We start from the raw sequence: 20141 nt of genomic DNA, 5'->3' as shown, positions 1-20141 counted from the left end.
TCTAAAAAATCCAATAGTGCCTCATCCATTGAAAACACTGGGAGCCAGAAAGGTATTAGGAAAATCAGTAAGCTAAAAATCTTCACCTTACTATTTGAAATGACTCCCACATAAGAATTAATTAACATAATACTTCTAGAACATTAAAGGGATATTAAAATGTTTACCTGTAGGAAACAAAGACATAAACCCACCTAACTTCTGGAGCGAGTAGCTGAAGAAAAGAAGATTGGAAAGATTAAAGCCATGTCTAAGAGGTCATCTCTGTCCCATTGTCACTCCATTTACCCTCTTCAGATGGAAGGATAATTGTTGAACTTCAGTTCATCTGAATTCCTCAGTTCTGTCATCAATGCTGTGACATATTCTAATTGTCTGATTCATTTGTGATGAATAAGCTCTCTCCCTTTTCTATTCACAATGCTAAAAGTACCAAATTTCTTTGGGCGTTATGATTACTTATTTTCCACTTTTTAAAATTTCTCTTTTATTGTAATTTTTTCCATTACTATTTTTCCCCTTTTACCTTCTTCCACCGCCACATACCCCTCCCCCACCCACAACCACCACACTGATGTCCATGTCCATGAGTTCTTTTTCCTTTTTGCTCAATCCCTCCACCCCCACCCGATAGCTGTCAGCCTGCTCTCTATCTCTGAGTCTGTCTCTATTTTGCTTGTTAGTTCAGTTTGTTCATTAGATTCCACATGTGAGTGAAATCATATGATATTTATCTTTCTCTGACTGGCTCATTTCACTTAGCATAATATTATTTTCTCTTAGCAAAATTTGTCTCACTTTCTCAGCCAGTGTGAATTCCATGTGCAGAAAAGCCCTTGGACAGTACCAGTACTTAGGCTTGGAGTTAGTCAAAAGGAATGAGAAACTGACGACCCGGATTCTGTTTTTAACCCAGCCAGCTACCTCAGCTGGCAAGTGGCTCAGCTTCCGCACCATAAAATGGGTATAATAATAGCTTTCCCTTACCACTGTGAAATATTTAGAATGCAAATCAAGCCAAACCTGTCTCCTTCCAAAGGAGAAGCTTAAACTAGCCTGCAAGATCCTGAATGAGCCCAGATTTCAAGAGGAAATATAAAGTGGGAACCACCTAGAGGTAGTGCAATTTAGTGGTTAAAAATATGTAGACTTTGGAATGGTACAGCTTTATTCAGATCCCAGCAGCTGTGTGATTTGAGGTAAGTTACCCAATTTCTCAAATCACCCTTTTTTCTCTAGTAAATTGTAAGTATCAGTATTTACTTGTGTAGTCAGGATTAAATGCTAGACAGTTAATGCTGCTTTTCAAATTCTTCTGTGTAGGTGATCTTCACGTTAGAGTGAGTGATCCAGTACCCAGGGGGCTGGGGACACTGCCGGAAACAGTCCGCCACAAATGAGACCTGTCAGTGAGGTCTCAGGTTTCACCCTAAAAATACATACAGATTTTGCATTCTGCTCCTCAATATAGCCTTGTTTGTTTCACTAAACTGGAAGTTCCACGAGGCCAAGAACAGTATCTGTTTTATTTCTTCTGTGACATTCAACAAATAGTTATTGGATAAACGAATACATGTACAAATAAGAGTTTAAATTACTTAGCCACAAAGACAGCTGCCCCACCAAATAGACAACCATGTCTTTATTATTTATTTTGTGTCTTTGTGTACTCGTTACACTGCTCCACCTCCCTGGGTATACCCATAATCAAATTTGAGAAGCATTTATTTAGCAGGATGCCGGAAGCCACAGAAGGTATTCAGGTAATAGTAACTCATTTCTCTGCTCACTGCTTCTCGACCTCATTGCTCCTAAGGCTCTATGGGCTTTTTTTTAAAGATATTATAAAGGACTAGGAAAGTCAGTCACAGGCCTTTAAAGGAGTCTGTGTGTCTCTAGCCATGCACACTCACCCGGTATTTTTCTATACATTTTGTTTACTCCTGGCTTCAGTTTAATGTAACTTGTTCAAACTTCCCAGAGGCGATGAGCAGTAGGATTGAAAGAGCTCTTTCTCCCCCTCCCCTCAGCCAACAGTTACTAACCTGGAATTTGTGGATAACCTTCATGGAGTCTAGGAGCACCTTGAAACTTGGTGTTTTGGGGGATTTTGGGGGGGAAGGATTCTCACCAAGATCTATATTACTATTATCCTAAAACATTACATAAATTGAAATCAGAATAGACTACTATTTTTTAAAGGGTTTTTTCTTTTTTTTAATATATTCGCTTTTAGAGAGAGGGACAGAAAGGGAGAAAGGGAGAGAAACATTGATTGGCTGCCTCTTGCACACCCTCAACTCAGGATCTGGCCCACAGCCCAGGCATGGGCCCTGACTGGGAATCAAACCAGTGACCTTTCAGTTTGCAGGCCAGCACTCTATCCACTGAGCCACACCAGCCAGGGCCAGAATTGACTACTATTTAAATTACAATTAATAATACCTTTAGTTTCTTGGAGATAGATAGTATATAATAATTTCTATTTGGAAATCACAAAACTAAGATTAGACTTCCACAAGTCACCCCTTCTCCCTCTTGTCTCCTTCACTATGTTTTAAGGTCCTGATCATTTGGGCTTTGTAATTATATATTCCTTGCTAGATATTTGTTTTTTGAACCTAGCATGCTTAATGCAAATGTTTTTAATCTTATGCAAAACTATTACAGATAATTCTTGGAATTCCTAATGAAAACAAGTTATAGACATATAAGGTGACTATCACATAAGCAGAAAGGATCCCTATCAATAAAATAACAATTTGAACTGAATAAAAACAAACCTACATAGATTAGTACATATTCTCAAAATTGCCTAGCAGTTTGTAATTCAATCAAGAAGTTGGGGCCTTTTGATGTTTATGAACATTTATGAATTGTATAAGAACTCTGAGATTAAATATTTAGTGTTAATATTAAATTTGGGACAGGCATTATTGTTTTTCATTAATATATAAAGACAGCAATTATATCCAATAAAATCTTCAACTTAACTTGGCTTTAATTTGTCTTAGGCTGTGAGATATACACTGTGATTTTTCTCTCCACCTTGGATTCCTGTCATTGACAGCCTGTGTACAGTTGACATCCAGAAATATAGTTTTTTTATTCCAGACCTTGGATGTGTTGATCAATTTGGGTACAATTTACAGTGATCTCTTCTGATCACATCAAAAATTTAATTTTGACTGATTAGCTTTTATTTTAAAAATTCTCATTAAAATTTAGAAAGGCACGTTATGTGCTTAAATATAAAAACGTAAATACAAAGTATAACTTAAAGAATGCATAATATATTATTGAGAGTTATTGAGTTTATAACATACAACACAAAAATGATAAGTGAACATATTTCATAGATAACACTAATCACATTTTTCTCCTTGCCCTCAAAGGTTGGCAAAGAAAGGAGGCTCAAAGAAGTTGGATGAGAGGGAGGGAAAAAAGGAAGGAAAGGAGGAAGAAGGGATGGAGGAGGAGAAAAATATATGATTTTTAAAAATTTATTTATTGATTGTTAGAGAAGAAAAGAGAGAAAAAAAAAAACATCAAATTGTTGTCCCTCATATTTATGCATTCATTGATCGATTCTTTATGTGCCCTCATCAGGAATGGAACGTGTCAGGACAGTGATCTAACTAACTGAGCTACCCAGCCAAGTTCAAGGGGAATATTTTAAAAGATACCCCAGTACAATTGTCTAGGATCCCGACTTGCTAAAGAGACTAGAATGCAGCAAAACTTAGAGCTTTAAAGTCCTTGAAAACTAGTCAGTCATATATTATATACATTTCAGGTTTGTATGTACTTTCAATGAATCATAAATACAATATTCCCTCACTTATCGCAGGTATTACGTTCCAGACCCCCCCGCGAAGTAGGAACCTTAAACTTATTCTACACTCTTAAACCTACATAACTTTAACAACATACGTATACAGTAACGCAAAATCCCGCGATATAGCAAAAAATCCACGATAAATAATTAAATATAATATATTTTTAAATCCCGCGATACAGTGAGGCCACGATAAGTGAACCACAATATAGCGAGGGACTATTGTAATCTAATTATTTTACTTAAAATTTTCCTTAGGTTCATCAATTTTGTGAAAGAATTTAAAAGCACTGGAGACCCCGAACCTCTCTCATGTTGGCATACATCATGATCAGATTTTCCTCTTAGCTCTTCTGTCCCTGGAGAGCAGCTCCAACCTTTACACTTGCATGTGCATGGACAGTTTCACCTTGGAAATAAAGGAGACTCTCATTCTTTGAAGGAACTTCTATGATTGTGCATCTGTCCAGAAAATTTGCTGAGAAGCGAAGTCTTTAATTGCCAGTTTTCTGCTTTAGCCTTATTCTATGCTGAGTTATTTAATCAGGTCCTTCTTCATCTCTTTTAATATGGTTTGTTTTGCATATTTCTGGAGGCCTTATGTGAAGTGGTTATAATCATGGTGTCAGAGAGACAAGAATTCAATCACTCTTAAGTCCTTGATATATTTGAATGGGAGAGGGGTGGGGATACCTGCTTTGTTTTCTCAGCATCCTTGGTTGGTTTATTAATTTCTTGTAGATCTATGTTACTTCACTTTTATTTGTCTGTTAAGAGAAGCTATCAAAACAATGATGAGAAGATCAGTCCCATAATAGTTTATTTGGCTTGTGAGTTGAAGATTACAAAGGAGAATTATTAGATTTGAAATATAGAATGAGAAACTGTTAAGCTCAACTCCCCCAAACCTGAAGTTGTCGTCATTAGCAATGTGTTTTGGGGGACAGATGCTTTAGCTTAGTATCATTTTGTCAGAGGAGACACTGCTAGGCTGGTAAGATGGGGAGGCGGAGGCAGTATCAAGTCCTCAACCAGCACCAACCCCGATCCTCAACTGAGGGTTCACAGTACGGGGAGGTGGTGAATTTGTCCGGAGTATTTCCTGAGTACTAAATATAACTAAGTTCTCCCTTAAAAGAACCAAAGTTTATCAGAGTTTGACTTATCCTTGTTATTTTTTAAAAGGTTTTATTTATTTATTTTTAGAGAGAGGGAAAGGGAGGGAGAAAGACAGGAAGAGAAACATCAATATAAGAGAGAAACATCAATCAGTTGCCTCGCGTACAAACCCCAACTGGGGACCTAACCCTCAACCCAGGCATGTGCCTTGACCAGGAATCGAACCAGCTTTCTTTCACTTTGCAGGATGATGCCCAACAAACTGAGCCACACCAGCCAGGGTGCCTTTACCTGTTCTAGCCAGTGATGCCCAATAGACATTATGCAACAATAGAAATGTTGAGTACTTGAAATGTACCTAGTGTGACAGAGGAACCTAAACATTTAATTTTTCATTAAATTTTAATTAATTGAAATAGATAAATGTGGCTAGTGGCTACTGTAGTGACAGCACAGCTCTACAAAATACTCACATGATTCAGATCAGAAAGAAGTTTACAAAGAAAGAGGTTGGCACTTCTTGTGTTGGGAAGTACTGGGCTGGTCACACAGCAGGAGGTCACACCTTTGGAAAATGTTATGAGGTTGGGTCTCCTTTTCCTTTGGACCTCAGGTGACAAAGTGGGCTTCTCCAGCTCATCCTTTAGGAGCAACCAGTCTCATCTATATAATACATAGATTTGCTTTCTTTCTACCCACAGTACCATAGAGTTCATTTTTAATTCCTATTTATTCTTTGATTTTCAGTTCCTTGACCATCAGTCTGTGGCCTGCCCCTTCTCTTTATGTAAGTAAAAGTGGTTTCTTTACTTTTCAAAAAAGTATCAGATGTGAGAAATTTAAGTCTTTATTGGCAAGTTGTCTAATTGACTTTGTTATGGTTTCTAGCACTTCTTCAGTGTGCATTAGCGTCTTTTGTGTTCAGAGTCAATGCTGTTGGTGGTGGTAGTAGTTGCCATCCATGAGGGGGCTGGAAAGACCAGCGGCCCAGCAACTGGACTTCTATAAAGACTGCCTTTTACTCAGCCACAGCTGCTGTTTGCAAAAGTCACTGCTCCTCTAAACTATAGCTTACATTCTTCAGCCAGATACCCGCAACAGTCGAGCTTTTGCTCCAGTCAATAAATGGGCAATTATTTATTCTTCAGTGATACACCCATCCCTAGGTTCAGTGGTTTTTAATTTCAACTTTGTCATATACTGACAAAATTTCTAGTATCCTTTTACTAAGAAGTGTAAGATGTCAGCCATTAAGGTTAAAATGGTGTGTGGAACTAAAGTCTGGAGAAAAAAAGGAAAGAATGAAATCCAGGGTTATGTGCACCAGGAAGCTTATAAAAGGTACCCTTTTTTTTTTTTTTTTGGAAAAGACGCAAGTCATTTGGAGAGAAAAAAACATCTTTATTTCAGATGAAAAAAGAGAATATTTATTATTTAAAGCCCAAACTAGGTTTCACTCAATGGGTTTCGATAAATTTTACATTGAGCTGCTTGAAAGAGGTTCTGGGGCAAGTGAACCTAAATAATCAAAGTCATTGCATGAGACACTACCTGAGAGATGCTACAAGTAGTGGCAGTCACCTTCTGTGATAAATAATCATTTATTTACTTAAATAAATGATTCCTTCCAGCTACTATCTCACTCTTTGGTGAGCACAACTGGTTCCCATTCACAACATTCTATCTTACTTCACTGACTCCTCACTCCAAGGATTTCTTGTGTTGTAATCATTTGCACAGAAAGGGGGTTCCCATGGCTCTTTTGCTTATGTATGGCTCCCACAAATATCCTTAGAAGCTAGTTAAATATATTTAGGGGAGCAGAATCCTCCAAAGGATGCCCAGGCGAAAGTCTGAAGTGACATGTATTTGACAGAATAAGGAGATTGATTAAACTCCCCAAAGACTGGTGCTGCTGTGCATAATGCATTTATTCGGTGCGATGGATCCTCCCCGCCCCTGACAATTCTTGTTATTCCTTATTCTCAGTGTGATAGAGTGGGTCTGTCAGTGCTTTGGAGGGTGTCAGTGTGCACGCTTCTGGTTACCGCTGTATGTCTCTGCCTCCCTACCTCAGTTACCTAGGACTGCATACTTCTAGTCCTCTGACTGGCAAATCATTTTTGTTACAGTTCTTTGTGTAAAAACAGTTCACATAATAGCTCTGTGTTAGACAAGGCATTAATCCTCACATCACCGGGGATGAGTCAGCACAGTGCACTCCTGCCCGCATGGCTGAGCTATTATGACGTCAGCACTGTAGGGCGAGCCTCAGACACAAGCAGACAGGGGCCTGGAGATCTGTGTCACAATTAGAGATAAAGATAGAGACCTTTGAGATAAAAAATGTAATTGAAAGACTGTCTCTGGCTCATAGGAAAATGTGAAACTGATTTTTTTGCTATATCAACCATTAGCCGAGCAGCTTGTGGAGAGATCCTAGTTTTTAAGCAGAGAAAAGGCTGGGACAATGACCTGTGATGGGCTGATAGCCCATTCATGTACTGACCTTGTCCCATCTCTGAGCCAAGCTTCTTGCTCACTGGGATTGTTCCAAATCCTGAGGCTTGCCTTTACAGCAAGGGTGGCAGGGCCTGTGACAGTCCTGATGTCCTCAAGTGCCCCACAGACACAGCTGGTTGCTCCAGAGGAGGTGCCCCAGATGCCATCAAAGGGAAAGGAAAATTCCTTGGGAAAAGAAGAGAATATTATCTCCCCAGTGCTTCTAGCTCCTAGTTTCTTCAGTGGACTCCTCCAGACATATGCACAGTTCTGCCTGTTTGGCCTTTTCTCTTTGGCACTGCATTTAGTCCAAAGTCCCAATCTGTATTTGTCAAAGACTTCAGTAGAAACTGAGTAGCTTCCAGATGTTCCCCCAAGAGTTTTCCATTTCATTATTCTTTAGCAGAAATGAAGAGGAGCCCTCCATAACCTGCCATGTTGCCTTGAAGCAGGTATCACAGACTTGCCCTGTTGGGGAGACCAGTTCTTGTAAGTTAGACCTCTCTGCAGTTCAGAGTCTGACCCAGCATGAGGACAGTACCTTTCAATATTGAAAACTAAGTGTTGAAAAAGCTGAACATTCACTGCTTCAGTGACATTCTCTGTTAACAAGACATTCCCCCATCATACCACCTACCCGGGACTCTTACTCTCACCCTATGATAGCCATCAGAAAGTACCTGACTTCTGGGATGTTCTGCCTTCATTAGATTTCTAAGAGGCTCCTACCATGCTGATGGAAGTTAATACTACTGTTTGGTTTAGTTTTGATTAACTATCATGCACAGCTCTTTATTCAGTTAAGAAATGTTAATGGAAAGCTAGTCACTATGCTCGGTCCCTGGAACTCCAAAATAAATAAGAAGTGCTGCCTGTTATTAAGAATCTCACAGTCTGGTAGGAGAGCTAAATAGTAAACAAAGGCTATACCATGTGGTAGGAGCTGGAATGGAGGTATACACTAGATGCAGCAAGGGTTATGAGAAAGGAGTGCCTACCAACATGTGAAGAGGTACCCAAGCTAGGACTTAATGTCTAAAGAATGAATTGTAGTTTAGTTGGTGGGTGTGGAGGAGGGAAAAGCAAAAGGGGATCAGAATCAGGAAAAGCAAAGTCAAAGCTTATGCAAAGCCAGGAGGCATCAACCAGCAGCCAGATGCAGAGGACAGTAGCCAGTGAGGCTAGAGCATGGTAGTTGGAAAAGGAGCTTGGAGATGCAGCTGAGAAGTGGAATGCAGCAGATCCCAGGGGGCCTAGAATGCTGTGCCCAGGAAGGAGTTTGGGCTTGATGCTGCAGGACTGAGGAGACTTTGAAGAATTTTAACCAGATTTGTGCTTTAGAAAAAGATGGCTGACTGAAAAAGGGGAGATCAGGTCAAAGGTGAAGACCAAAGGCCTGAACTGTGCAGTGGGGGTGGGAGTGGAGAGAAGAGGCTATTTGGTAGTGTTGATATAGACATTGACATTGTGCAATGACAACGTATCTTGGCCTAGTGGAAACTCCTTGCCTTCTTTTAAAAAATAACAAAAACAAAAACAAAACAGATTTTATTTATTTATTTTTAGAGAGCAGGAAAGGGAGAGAGAAAGAGAGGGAGAGAAACACTGATTTGGGAGACACATCAATTGGTTGCCTGTTACACACCCCCACATGGGAATCTGGCCTGCAACCCAGATATGTTCCCTAATTGGGAATAGAACTGACAAACTTTTGGTTTTCAGGCTGGCACTCAGTCCACTTAAGCCTCACCAGCCAGGGCAAAAGTCCTTGCCTTCTAGGAGAAAGGTTAATGTGTTATGTGGGGCCAAATATCAGATCGAAGTACTGCATATCTATGGGAGCTTCACCAGAGACCTCAATTTGAATCTGACCTCACTCTGAGCTGCTGCCTCCTGGTCATCAGAAATGTGTGTCTCCTCCCATAGTGGACTTGGGGGTAGAGCATGCAGGTAAGGAGAACATTCCCACTGTTCAGCTTTTCTCATCTCATCTTTCATCTGAAAATGAAATCATTTCTTAAGAATATCCCCCTAAAGCCAATCAATGTCCTGATTTTTTATCATTTTCCCATTGCTGCCTTTTTCTAAGCAGAAGTTTCAAGCCATTGAGCTGAATTCCAAGTTATGCACAGCCGGGTGTTGAAACAATTCAGTATATTCATTCCTGCTTTCTGAATTAGAGTTCACCATAAGTGTGCTTTTCTCTTGTTCACTTTGGGCTGCCAGGACAATTTAAAGAAAATTTTCAACAGCTTATGTTTCATGTACCATGTTCTCTTGCAAATGGAAGTATATGCCTGGGTGTGTTTAGGTCTTCTCTATATTGCTTTCTGGAGAAAGGTTTGAGAAGATGAACGAGATAAGGAATGGGGACCTGTGCAAAGCCCAGGTCCCTTCAGTGACCTGAGTGCAGGATGTAGGCTGGTGATCAGATGGTCAATTATGTGTTTGTCAAAACACAGTGGGCTGCATTCCAGACTGCCAGCTTTGGAGGCCCGGCTTCTGCCAACCAAATGTCATCTGGGAACATGCAACACTGGGCACTGTGAAGGAGTTTGAAATAGACCATGGCACAGCCAACCTACTGCCAGTCTTATAGCACCAATATGGCATGCACAGCCGGGCCCCATGTCTCAGAGCTCAGGAATTCACTGTACTAAATTCAAGGGGTCAGATGGGTTCATGTTTTCAAAGCCTATGTTCTCTGCTTTGAACATTGTGACTTGCTCCTCAGCAATTTTCAAGGGATTTTTCCAGTCACATCTCTGTGGAAACCACTCTTTATTGATGGTTATGAGAACCTTGTAAATGTCACAGAGGAGAGAAAAAATAAATAAACTTGCTCTGACAATGACTGTGGTTCCGACAGAGGGATTCCAACTCTTAGGAAATTACATTAAAGGTGCATAGCTTTTAAAATATCAGGAACCACCTTGGCAACTTATAAAAAGCAGAAGGGCTTTGCCTATTTTATAAAGTGATTTGCATATACCTGCATAAATAATGTCCCCACCTGTACTTTTATGCATTTAGGTTGAATAAATTAAATCAGTGATCTTTAAAATCTTCACTGTCTTTCATTGCTCAGATACCATTTTCAGGACCCTTCCTTATTTTTCTCTTGTGGTAGTAGTGGCTATTTTTTTCAATATTTCAACTAATTCAGAGAATCCAAACACTCTGTAGACCAGTCTACCACAGCCAGAAGCATTGCCTGCTTCTGCTTACATTTCTCTTAGCCTTTCTACCTAAGACCATGAGTCCCATATGCTTTTCATAAAGGAAAATGGGGACTATGTTACTAAGATGAAAACATAGCATGAGGCAGAATTAGGCACCACTGCTTGTATGTATACCCAGGCTTGCACTGATACACATCTCAGGGACACACTCATCTTAACCTTTTCTGTTATTTGGGAACTGCCACCTCCCCTTCAGGAACCATCCAGCCACTAAGCCATATCAATTATAGCTTGGGCCTTCAGATCAAAGCCTGGTCAGTAGGCCAACCACAAGCAAAATCACCCATAATATGTTATTAAGCACTTACTATATACAAAGAATCATGATTATTGGGAAGTTAAAACATAAATCTAGGTCACTGCCCTTGCTTCCTCTTAAGGAAGTTAAAATTGAATTAGGAGAAGAAGTTATACCTTTGAATATTCCATATGCTTATAAGACAACAAATGATAATTCCAAAAGGAATGATAAAGTCCAGCAAGTACTACAGGATTTTATTCATGAAAGAGCCTTGAGGGCTGGAAAAGCTTCATATAAAATGTGATTTAGCTGGGTCTTGAAAAATGGCTAGAATGTAAAAAAAGATGAAGAGCAAAAGAAGATATTTCAAGCAAAAGCACAAATCTAAGTGTTAGAATCTTGGAGGGGATTCAATAAATAGCATTGCTCTTCTTCACCCGAATTCCAAACCCATCGATAAATAAGATAAAAGAACTTATGGCTAGGGAAATAAAATTTTTTATAAAGGCCAGTTGAAGATTGTAGCTTAATTTGAGTGGTAAAATGGGCTTGCTGACTCTTTTTCCTTCAATCTAAATCTTGGGAAAGTCCTCCCAAGGCAAAATTTAGATCCACATAAGAACAAAACTTTCAGGTCACTAACTCCAACTAGTCTCAGTAGAAAAGGAAGGAGAAAAAGGCTAAATTACTGCACTTAAAGACTTTGATAGATTAGTTCCACCTGAGAAACATGGATCAAGTGCTGTCTCATCAACAAGGTGATTTTCCTCCATGGGAAGTATAAGGAATGGGGCAAGAGGCAAGATGTGTTTAGAAAACTTCCTTCTGGAAATGAGGAGTCAGCAAGAGGCATTCCTACCAACTTTAAGACCTATAGGCTGAAGAACAAGAGGAAGTACTGAGTGAGATGAAAATGAGAACCAGAGCCAAGAAGCAAAACAAGGCTCTATTTGTCTAAGGGGGCTACCTGTGGTTGGAACTGGTAGTCATAGCATTATTGAAGTTCTGAGCTAAGCATTCCTTTTCAGACTCTCAAAGATACCAGAACCAGGTTCCCAGGGAATAGGCAAGAAATGAAGAAAATGGACTAAAACCCCTTTGGAATTAAACTCTTATTTTTTGTTAAACTAATAATAACAATAAGAAACAAGGTTTTTGTAATCTTCACCTGAGGATAAGTTTATTCATTTTAGAGAGAGAGGAAGGGAAGAAGACAGAAAGAAACAGTGATGTGACAGAAAACCATTGATTAGTTGCCTCCTACCAGGGATCGAACACGCAATCTTGGCGCACAGGACGACACTCCAACCAACTGACCCATGCAGCCAGGGAAGAAATAACATTTGTTGAGTGCTTGCCTTGCTGAAGGCAGTGAGCAAAATAATTTTAATGGCTACCTGATTTAATATTTAAAACTACTTTTGTTAATTAGATGCTGTTATTATCCTAATTTTGAAGATGAAATGGAGATTTTGTATATTTGAGTAAATTTTCCAAGACTACCTGTCTTAAAAGTCTTGGCCAAATTTTGTTGAACACAAAATGGGTGTCTACTAAATGCTGAAGAAGTAATGGTGAGCAAAACAGACATCCTCTCTGCCTTACTAGAGCTTATAATCTGGGGGATGGATGACAGATATTTATCAAATGGTCATACAAAAGAATTTATAATTACAAAGTGTATAAATTAGAAGTGCCAGGTTCTCTAAGAGTCAATGTTAGAGGGGAATCTGAGTCTGGAAGTTCAAGAGAAGCTTCCCTGAGGAAGTGACTTCTGAGATGACATCTGAAGAAGAAACACAAGAGGTGAGATAGGTGGTGGAAGAAGTTTCCAGGCACAGGGAACAGCGTCGGAGAAGCCTTACATATAGCTAGATTGAGAGAATAAGGTAAAGGACAGCCCAGTAGAGGTTGAAGAGGTATGATAGGGCCTGATGACACTGAGCTCTTCGTAGGTGTATTAGGGACTTTCTTCATGGAGATGGGAAAACGAACTTAAGAAAAAATGTGGTATGACCAATTTTTTATTCTAAAAATATATGCTACTCTTGGACATTTATCCCAAACAAATGGAAAAATGTTTACACAAAAACCTCTACACCAATATTCATAGCAGCTTTATTTGTAATAGTCCCAAGCTGAAAACAACCCAAATTACCTTCTGTGAGTGAACAGTTAAACAAATTGGTGCACCCATACAATGGAATACTTCTCAGCACTAAGGAGTAATGAACTTTTTTTTTTAAGTATATTTTATTGATTATGTTGTTATAGTTTTCCCAATTTCTTTTCCCTTTGCTCCCTTCCGCCCAGTACCCCCCTTCCCTCCAGCAATCCCTCCCCACCTTAGTTCATGTCCATGGGTTGTGCATATAAGTTCTTTGGCTTCACCCTTTCCTATATTACTTTTAACTTCTCCCTGTCTATTTTGTACCAACAAGTTATGCTTCTTAATCCATGCAGCATTTCTCCACTTCTCCCCTTTACCTCTCCCAGCTGATAACCCTCCAAATGATCCCCATACCTATGATTCTGTTCCTATTCTGGTTTACTTAGTTTTTGTTTTTATTTTTTAGATCCAGTTGTTGATAATTGTGAGTTTGTTGTCATTTAAATGTTCATAGTGTTGATCTTCTTTTTATTAAGTAAGTCCCTTTAACATTTCATATAATAATGGCTTGGTGATGATGAACTCCTTTAGCTTTACCTTTTCTGGGAAGCACTTCATCTGCCCTTACATTCTAAATGATATCTTTGCTGGATACACTAATCTTGGTTATAGGTCCTTGCTTTTCATCATATTGAATACTTCTTGCCAGTCCCTTCTTGCCTCCAAAGTTTCTTTAGAGAAATCAACTGATAGTCTTATAGACATCCCTTTGTAGGTAGCTCTCTTCTTTTCTCTTGCTATGTTTAAGATTCTGTCTTTATCTTGAACCTTTAGCATTTTAATTATGATGTGTCTTGGTGTGGTCCTCATTGGGTCCAGCTTGTTTGGGACTCTCTATGCTTCCTGGGCTTATATGTCCATTTCCTTCACCAAATTTGGGGAGTTTTTCTTCATTATTTTTTTACATAAGCTTTCAATTTCTTGCTTTTTCTCTTCTCCTTCTGGCACCCCTAGAAATCAGATGTTGGCATGTTTAAAATTGTCCCAGATGTTCCTTAGCCTCTCCTCATTTTTTTTCAATTCTTCTTTCTTCATTCTATACTGGTTGACTTTTTTTCTTCCTTATGTTCCAAATCATTGATTTGAACCCCGGTTTCCTTCCCTTCACCAGTGGTTTTGTGTGGATTTTTTCTCATTTCATCTAGCATAGCCTTCCTTTATGTGTTTGCCATACTTAAGCATATTTGTCAAGTCTGTGAGCATCCTTATCACCAATGTTTTGAACTCTGTGTCTGTTAGGTGGGCTATCTCCTCCTCAGTTCTATTTCTGGAACCTTGATCTCTTCTTTCTTTTGGGCCGTACTTTCCTGTCTCTCATCTTGACAAACTCCTGTTTCTTTGACTCTGTGTCTTAGGTAGAGCTGTCACACGTGTTATGTTGTAAGGGGCGGAGTTGTAGGTATTCGTCTGTATGGCTGACCCATTTCCCCACATTGTGGCACTGTGTGGGGGGTAAGGAGTCTGAGAGAGAACAGTGCTGCTTGCTCAGCACTCGCTCCCTTTCCAGGCACTTCTCCCGCTTCCGTATGGCACCTCTCTAGCTGTTGCCCTGGCCATTGTTCCCAGAGTAGGTGGATCTGCAGATGTTCTAGGACTGTGGGGGCCCTTTAAACAAGCGGACTCTGCTGAGAGACCAGCAGTTTCTACCTCTGCCCCAACCCCCACTGGTTTTCACAGTCAGAAGCAATGAGACGTTTTTAATGTGTTTAGGCTGAAGCCTTAGCTGCGTGGTCTGGTCTGGGGCTGGGAGCTCTCCTCAGGTGTCCCCCACTACTTTTTAAAATGTGTCACTGTGCTTTTCACCGGCCTGCCGCTACCGCCGCTGCTGCCGCCACCACACAACATCCTCTCTGCCCTCGTTCGCCCCTCCTGCCTGTCTGGATGAGTATTTCTCCTTTATATCTTTGTTTGTTGGACTTTGATGCAGCTTGATTTTCTGGAACTTCTGGTTGTCTCTAGTTTTGAGATAGTTGTATTTCTTCTTTTTTGTGGAGGGAGACTCAGCATGTCTGTCTAGCCATCTTGGCCAAAAGTCATGAACTCTTGATACCTACAACAAGTTGGATTAATCACAAAGGTATTATGCTGAGTGAAAAAAGCCAGCCTCAAGATTATATACTTTATGGCTCCATTTATATAGAATTCTTGAAATGACAAAATAATGCAGATGGATAATGGGTTAGTGGTTGACAGAGGTTAGAGAGTGGGGAAAAGATGAAACTGACTGTGGCTATTAAAGGGCAGCAAGAAATATCCTTATGATGGAACTATTCTGTATCTTGACTGTAGTGGTGGCCACATGAATTTACATATGAAACACAATAACACAGAACTACACCCCCCCCACACACAAGTGAGTGCATATAAAACTGGTGAAGTCTGAATAGAGTGAATGTATTTGTATTGGCAATTCCCTGGTTGTACTATAGTTATACAAGATATTCGTCGTCGTCGGCAGCCGTCCGTCTCGAGAGACGATGGTGTAGCTTCTTAAGAGTCTATCTGCACCGCCGGGAATGGCTGTGCAGTCCGACTCGGGAGTGACACGGTATCTGTCTCCTCCCATGTTGAATCGACATCTTACGATGACGCTGGAGTGTCCTCTCCAGTGAAGCTGAAGCTACAGAGCCTGGGCAGGGTGATATGGAGGGTCTGCTGTTGCCCATGCAGCAGACCCCCCCTCTCTTCGCAGCTGAAGGGTCCAAGGGAAAGACGGAGTCAATACAGCTTGGCTTCAGGTGCGCCGCAGGAGTTGCCGGTGTTGACTACAACGTCAAACCGCCTTAGGGACTCGGGCTCCAGATTTTCTGTCGGGGTTTACTCCCTTAGCCTTTCCCCTGAAGAGGTATGCCGCAAGGCAGCAGAGGTTTTTTTGGAGTCAGAGTTTTCCTTCTCTGATGTGCCCTGACTGGAAGATCGAACCAGCGACACTTAGCTCGCAGGCCGACGCTCAATCCACTGAGCCAAACCAGCCAGGGGTTATACAAGATATTACTACTAGGGTTAAAGGGTATGCCAGATTTCTCTGTATTATTATCTCTTACAACTGTATGTTAAACAACAATAATCTTGAAAGTAGAGTTTAAAAAATCAAACTAGCTTCATTGTGGTGAATGGCTTGGAAGTAGCAAAGTAAGAAGGCTATTGTACTAGATTAGATAGAAGATGGACTAGAGTAGTGACGATGGGAATGGAGGAAAATAAATGGAACTGAGAGTTCAAAAGTAAAATATACAGGATTTTTTTATGAAGGAGAAAGAAGTGGCCAGTATGACTACTGGGTTTATGCTTATAAAGTGATATGGAAGATGGTGCCATTCACAATTTTATGAAACACCAAAGGAGAATTGGGGTTGAGGGAAGATTATAAGATCTATTTTTGAGATGCCTAGTGTGAGGTGCTTTTGAAATAAGTAAGCATATCAAATAGGCAGTTGAATATATATAACTGAAACTCAGAAGTAAAGTAAAAGCAAATGAAATTGTTGGCCCAAATGATATTGCGTATGGATAGGGTTAGATTGAGGAAAAGGCCCAAACTGGGACTTGCATAACTCATAATATTTCACTAGCTGGTAGGGAAAAATGAGGCTATGAAATACCCAGAGAAGGAACAGCTAAAGAGGTAGTAGCAAACTCAGATAACTTTGGCCCAGAACCCAAGAGAAGAGAGTGTTTCAAAGAAAGTAGGCAGTAGTGAGAAGTGCTACTGCGAGGTCAAGTAAGTTAAGGACTGAAAAATATACTTTTAATATATTAATTTGGAAGTTGTTGATTTTAGCATAAGCTATTTTGCTGAAAGTAGTCAAAGCAGTTGCCTGTTGCAATGGGATGGAGGAAAAGCAAGAGGTGAAGAAATAAGAGACAAGTGTGGATAACTCATAGTTTTATTGCAAATAATTTAAAAAGTGAGCTAGTGTGATATCTTGGGAAGGGGAGAGTGAAGTAAAAAAAAAAAAGGTTTGGAAAAAATGGAAGCATTAGCATATTTATATGCTCATGGGACAACCCCAGTAGAGAGGAAAGGTTCTGTAATCAGAAGAGAGGTGAGGACTGAATGATTGGTAGTGTAAGATTTCTGATAAAGCTGGAGACCTGGAGTCCTGAGCTTAATGATAAAAGTAGGGATACCTTGTCTATTGTTATAAGCAAGAATAAAGAAAGGACAAGGGAAGATGCAAGCCCTGTATAGATTTGGTGCTGAGAGGTTGAGAAGTTTCCCCAATGATGGCTCCTACAGACCAAGATCCTTCTAAGAAGAAATAGAGATGAGATTTGAGGAAAGGAAAGGTTTAAAATCCTTCTTAGGGAAAAAGGACAGCAAGTTGACTGGAGAAGCCTAGTAGGATTCTCCTTGGCAAGGTGGACATCCTGGGTGCATCTGGCCAGTTAACGTTGATGATCCATCTGCTTTGTATGATTTTCTCCAGTAGTTCAGTAACCAAGGTAGGTCAGAGATGTATATTTGAATTCAAATTAGGATGGAATTCTGCCAGTATGTGTGAAATGACATTAGGGGTTTCAGCTTCTTTTTCAATACTACCTGGAAAGAGCCGTAAATGAGCTCAGTTCAGTTCTCCAGGTCTCTGGTGAGCACTGACATTGCACCAGGCACTGCGTTAGGTACAGAAAAATCAGAGGTGAATAAGGCACCATCTCTGACCTCAAATTGCTCAGTCAAGGGAAATTTGAAGATTGCCACTTGGTCCAAAAGACCAGGAATGGGTGATTAGAAAACCTTTGCCAAAAACACAGTGAGCCATGTCATTCTTTCTCTTTTTTTCTTTTGATTGTTCCTTCCTCCCATTCTGACATTACTCAGTTCTTTCCTTGCTTTTTCAAAACCTCTACTGTATGCCCTATTGCCTCTAATACATATGCATCATATATACACACACACACACATATGTATACACACACATATATATACATATATATGAGGTCCATCCAGAAACTATCCACCTTGTAATATGAAAAATAGAGACATTTATTGAAGAAGATACAAGATGCAAGAAACACTGTACATAGGACAATGACTCCTCAGCCCCCTTCAAAGTAGGCACCTTGGGACCTCACACAGTTCTCCCAATCACCATCAGCTGTCATATTTTCCTGAATCTCATTAACTGTGTGAAATCTCTCCCCTTTCAAAGGTGATTTTAATTTTGGGAAAAGCCAGAAGTCAGAGGGCACCAAGTCTGGGCTGTAAGGGGGCCGAGTCACCTGGGTGACTTGATATTTTGCCAAAAAAGCTCTGCACAAGACATGATGTACTGTATAAGTGGGTGTGTTGTTGTGATGAAATTGCCAATCACCAGTTGCCCATAACTGCGGCCTTCTGAATCATTCGAATAGTATTTGTGGAGATATGTTCAAGCTTAATGCAAAATTTGATACAGATACATTGCTCTACTTGCTCAGTCATTTTAAATGTGATGGCCACACAGTACACAGGCTCACTCAACTGGTGCATACCAGTGACTAGTACAGTGAAGTTGTCATTATTCAACCATGCTCATTTCAGTCCACTTTCCTTGGCTGCCAGGTTACATAAATGTCATGAGAACCATTCTCATTATATTAACAACGGTTGAGCTGTTTATTAAAAGAGGGATGAAGAGAAGAAGAGTGGGTATGTAAGAGAGTGGAAGACAAAGAAAGCAAGTTTCTATAGACCTTAAGAAACAGTTCATCCTTGTTATTCAGGGAAATTCCCATTTGAAATGAGTAGATGGACCTCTGTTTCTAATGGTGGCCTATAGCATCAACTTCCAGACCTGGAGCCATTCCAGGGTACTATAGGGTAATTAAATTCCAGTTTCTAGGAACATAAGACAAGATGTGAAGAAGATCTGAAGAATGGGGAAATTTCTAATTTCCAGTAGAAGGAGGATTCCTTACTCAAATTTATTCTAAGCATTATAAACCCTACAGAGGTCGCAGCTGATCTGAGAGATACAAACAAATTCTTTTCTTAAATATTGTTGTATATATTGGGTGCATGTGTTCAAAGTCATGAATAGCTGTGCATTTGTACGTGACTACTGTTAAGCTATAACATTTAAGCTGTCAGCTTGGTTGTAACACATGTTTCATAAGGGTGTGTGATACATGTGACCTCACTGTAATTTTTTTGATGGTGATCTCCACAGGGCAAAATGTGGCTTAGAAAGACGTGATGGCAATGATAGCTTTCCTTTATTTCAACACACGTCATTCTGCTAGATTCCCTTTAGGAAATGACATTAGGGCCATTTGACTCAAAAGTAAATTGCAGATACATCTGGGGTAAAATTTGGCAGCTGTTGAGCAAAGCAGCTGTATTTTTTTAGTATTTACTTCTTTCATGATTCTATAATTCACACTTATTGTAAAATGCTAAGAAAGTGTAGGGTAAGAAGGAAACATCTATAATTCTACTACACAGAAACAACTATCATTACAATTTTTTAGATCAGTTTCTAGTCTCTTCTCTGAATTTTAACATAATTGAGCATACATTGTATCTATATGGTTGTACCCTATTTTAACTAAATATTATATAATAAGTACTTTCTGTTATAATTGCAATCTCTGTAATGTCTGAATAATTTTCTATTAAACAAAATCCCCAAATTTACCTAACTATGCCCTAGATAGGAATATCTGGGTTATATCCAGTATTTGAGCTTTAAAGTCCTTTAAGGTAAGCACTGCAATGCATCACCTGAATTGTCAAACTTAGAGGAGAATTGGGGCGGGCAGTGATATCACCCATCAAGAAAGTGTCCAGGCAATGATGTCACCCTGTTATGAGAGTTACTAATTGTTAATTGTCATGAAGCTCATCTTTGAGTTTTTAAGTAATTGTTGCAGGGTTCATCTATGCTGTTTTTCTTCCTAAAGTAAAAGATCTAAAATTTATTTCTAAAAAGTATACATTTAGTTTTTCTGGATTTGTTACAATACAGATGTATAAAGAAGGTAAAATTCATTCAAAATCTCACCTCCCAGAGATAATCACTATTAACACTTTGGCAAAATTATTTT

At 39.7% G+C, this 20141-nt stretch overlaps 1 protein-coding gene across 1 annotated transcript in view; it reads left to right on the top strand.

Annotated features, from left to right (window-relative positions):
* The window catches only part of ZBTB20 (zinc finger and BTB domain containing 20), a 271949-nt gene that overhangs the window by 78310 nt on the left and 173498 nt on the right, over window positions 1–20141 (top strand). Inside the window, exon 2 of the mRNA XM_090264544.1 lies at window positions 5705–5744. The gene's annotated coding sequence lies outside the window, so the exon portion shown is untranslated. The remainder of the gene's footprint in view (window positions 1–5704; window positions 5745–20141) is intronic.

The sequence above is a fragment of the Furipterus horrens genome, unplaced genomic scaffold, assembly GCF_987537825.1.
Source record: "Furipterus horrens unplaced genomic scaffold, mFurHor1.1.pri manual_scaffold_1, whole genome shotgun sequence".
In the NCBI taxonomy this organism is placed as follows: domain Eukaryota; kingdom Metazoa; phylum Chordata; class Mammalia; order Chiroptera; family Furipteridae; genus Furipterus; species Furipterus horrens.
This window is presented reverse-complemented; position numbering and strand designations above follow the sequence as displayed.